The sequence below is a fragment of the Urtica dioica genome, chromosome 12 (genome assembly GCF_054948205.1).
Source record: "Urtica dioica subsp. dioica isolate 48M chromosome 12, U.dioica_male_clone48M_v1_H2, whole genome shotgun sequence".
NCBI classification, from domain to species: domain Eukaryota; kingdom Viridiplantae; phylum Streptophyta; class Magnoliopsida; order Rosales; family Urticaceae; genus Urtica; species Urtica dioica.
Window position 1 is genome coordinate 5,312,977 of NC_142767.1, and position 4,457 is coordinate 5,317,433.

Below are 4,457 nucleotides of genomic sequence, written 5' to 3' on the forward strand. Positions count from 1 at the left end.
TTTATCCAAAAGTGGTGATCCAGATAATACGGCATGTAATTGACTGTAGAAAATTTTGGCTAATATCACGCATCGCAAAGAAAATAACAGCGTCCGTAGGAGATTCAAAAGTCTTACATTGTAGAACTTACAAAGTATTTTAAATATTTAGAGAGCAGATCAATATTTAATATAATTTATGGAATTTTGGTATATTAGTTAGAGAAACAGCTCTCTTTCTGTCGTAGACGATGTTGGTTCAATTTCGTGGAGGAATAAAATTAATAATGTTGTTGAGTTGAGTACAGCAACCGATCAAGAGTAACTTTCTAATTGTGAAATAAATATCTAATTCTATCAATAATTATAAGCATATCTATGATCGTCGTGGGATTTGACGGTTTTTAAAAACGTGATCGCTACTCTTTAATAATTGTGCTAGGCATAGTTAATGGTGAAAAAACAGATGCTTAAAAAATAAACGAGTTTTTTTTTAACAAAATAAATAAATAAAAGAGTTGGTGATATTTTGACTGAAATTAAGTAAAAATAAAAGAGAAATTTCAGGGCCTAATAACTAATGAAATATCATGGCTATACTTACCACTTAAAAAATATCTAAAAATTAAATTTGTCATAAAAGACAAAAATACCTTCTGACCAAATAATATATATATATATATTTTTTCATTCCCTCTTTCCCTTCCTCACTCACTCGAAAACTCTCTCTCTCTCTCTCTCTCTCTCTCTCTCTCTCTCTCTCTCTCTCTCTCTCTCACACACACACACACACACGCACACACACACACACACTCTGATTCTCAAAAAATTTTGTCCACGTAAGACGGAATACAAGGGTGTAAGAGTGTACGATGCTCCTCCGGTGTTGTACGACGGTAGTTGATGCATACAACCGCTGTTCTTCTCTCTCGGGAGGATTTTTACTTCGACGACACAAACTGCCAAAAAAAAGGTATGAATTTCATGGTTATTGTTGCAATATTTTTGTATGCAAGTGCACGTAGTCGCTCAAGTAGTAAATTTCGTAAGAACTCGCCGATCCCAAGAAGATTATGCGTAATCGATATTTAAACCAACCAGCAACGAATTGAACTCAAATAAACAAAGATGATTATTAACTAAAACGATAAACTAAACTAAAGCACAAAGTAAATACGGGTGAAAAGATGGGTAGAAGGCAAGGGCAACGGCTTCACTAAACTCTCCTATGGTCGGGATTCCTCGAACTACGCACGATTTTTCGGTTCTCTCTCTTCACTATCACACTCACGTAATAGTCGCTAAATATATCTCGAGCATCTAACAACCTATGTCAATATCGAGTATTTATCTCTCGATCTCAATCCTAAAAATATGACAAGCATCACAAATAAGAGCGTTATCACGCCTCCATCATAGCCTAGCTATCTCTACCTTAGGAATGTACGACTTCACGGAACGTGCATGTTGCTCGTAGACTTTGGCAACAATTTGATCAAACCATGCGGCGCGCGAAGAGGGGCTCGCAGCGCGCAGTTGAACTTTCGATGACGTCGTAGAACGCGCTTGTTGCTTGGTGACTGGCAAAGCTTTTCGCGTGGCGCGCACTTCTAGTAAATTTCACAAATTTGTTTTCTTTGCTACGTTTTTACTCCTGTTTTCTTCTAAATGACTCTCACGACGTCCCGAAGCTTAATTAAGCACCCAAAACTTGAAATTCACTTTGAAAACATCAAATAACCTCAAATATACTTGGGATTCGCTAAATTCACACTCGAGAACGATAAATTTGCACGTTTTATGAACTAATCAAATACCTCCAAACTTGAACATTTGCTTGTTCTCAAGCAACACACAAAACCAGACAATAACAATAATAAGAAAAACCAGAGGAGTTACACTAAAAACGAATGGCGATTACAAAATTAGCAACATGTCACGTGTTAGTTAAATGCCTTAACTTACAAAAATTTTCGAATCCAAGTCAATTATCATAACAAAATAAAAAAAAATATTTAAGTAGGCTAAGTGTGTACACGTTCCTGATAAAAAAATCCCAGTGTGTGAAATGTGTCCCAAAATAGAGAATGATCAAATCGAAAGTCGTTCACGCCCTCTAATGTCTAATGCTAAAATAAAAGAAATACATTACTTGAACACCATAATTCTTTTTGCCGCTTACTCTCCACTAATGCAAGACACTTCCCGATGAAATGAATAGAGCTTTGTCAGTTTGTAATGTTATGCTAGAGTCAATGGTAGGATAAGATAAAAATGTGGATCAAACGTCAACCTAGCGAGTCAATCTCACCAAAACTCACAAACTCTCACATGATATCAATTACTCACCCATTTCCACGTTCATGGCACAAAATTTAGCATTTCGAAAATGTTTCCTTTCTTAAGTCTTTATTTTCCAATGTTTCACTCCAAACTTTGAATATGCAACGATTTAGTCTCTAAAGCTGATATCACAGAACATCACGCCAAAAACTAAAAACAAAATTAAACAATGAAATAAAATGCAAAAATTAATCACTCATTTTTTGTATTTTATTTTTGTATTTCATTTTTCTTTTTCTTTTTTCCTTTTTCTTTTTGGTAGAAAATAATAAATGTAAAAACAAACAATCACCGGTGTGGTGTCTAATGAATTATAAACACGTAGAGACTAGTCGAAAAATATGTCACAAAATCGAATGAATTCACTTATAATGTCACTCGAGATTCGCTAAGTTAACGGGGGTTTTTTGTGGGATTGCAAACATTATGGCTCAGCTTTTTCTAACTAAGTAATGAGAAGGGATAATTGTTCGGTTTTTTCTGAAAAGGTGCTGAAGGATAATAATACGTGTTGACTTTTTTACTTTGATCGGTCCAAACGAAGGCATATGTCATTTTCCCTAGCTAGGTTCGTGTCAGGTCATTTTGCTTGGAAGAGGGCTAGAGAAGTTCTTAGTGTTCGTGAGCTAAGAGGCATTTAAAAATGTGATCGAGCCCTTGAAAGACTACTCAAAACTTCAGGATGGGCGTGAGCGCATAAAACGAAAATAATCAACCAAGATTACGCTACTCAAACCATTAGCCAATTACAATGAAACACATTTTTTAAAAAATTGACTCAAATTAGGATTTCTTCATAAACAATGGTATCATAAACTAGGATTACTTCTCTAAGTTTCAAATTTTCATGTTGCGTAACACATTAACAAATATAACGTTACACAGTTTCGACTAAATTGAGATTGAAGCAAATACAACATTAAGTGGTGACCTTTTTCATCGAGCTAGAAGCTTGAAATATGATTCAATGCGTATTTCTTATGGCTACCCCTTAGAAATATTTATTCTGTTTTATTGTTTTTTTTTTAACACATCATTTCATTTAGGCTAGTTGTTTATCATCTGAGCTAAACAAGATGGCATCATACGCTAGTTTAGGTTTGATACTTTGATCTCAGCATTAGATAATGCAACCAATAAGACTCGATGACTGAACTGCCATGGTTATTACTGATTTAGAGCTCTTAATTTTTCTTTTCCTAATTTATTTGATGTCAATCAAAGCATATATGGAAAAAGAGGATTACATTAATATTACAAATCATCCGACGACGTCACGGTGGGACATTTTGTGACGACCACTCCAAAAAAAAAGATGAGATAATAATTAAGATTAGTCCGAAGGACTACCATTGGAGAAGCCACGTCTACTTCCACAAATGAATGGTCATTTTATCAGGATATACTTATTCATTTATGTACCTATTATTTATTTTCCTTTTTTTGACAAAGGCCCTTTTACTCCAATTGCATTGTACTCAAAAGCTTATAATGTCATTTTGGATTTATATTATTTTTTTGTAACAACTCTATTTATTTTGGATTTTTTTTCTATATATAAAAAAAGATGTTATGGGTACATGAGGAAAAGGATGGGTTAAAAGAAAAGAAAAAAAAATCCCATAACGGGGACTAAAATGAAAACATACACACATTTACATATTTGGGCTGCGACTCTTGTGTTGTGACTTGTGAGCACCATTGCTATTTATTTAGATACGCAAGCCTTACTATAATATTAGAAATAATAATGAAAAAGGTTGTATGAGGTTTTTTTAATAACGAAAAATATTACTAGCGATCCGATCGGAATCGGATATATATAAAATTTAGTTGCTTATTTCCGAGAACCAACACTACCGCTTCCAGCCAGGGCCGGTTAAACGGGATTGGAGGCCTAAAGCGAGAGTAAAAAATAAGGCCTTTGTCAAATACACGCAAAGTAAATGACATATGTGATATTTGTATGAACTCATTTTGAACTCCATATCTCAAGTAATGATTATTAATCTCATCGTTTTTAATATGTCATACATGCTCTTATAATATTACATTATCACATATTTCATTAATATTAGTATATCTCTTTAGCCTTTTTTATACCACCACTTTGTCACTTTTTGAATTATGTAAAA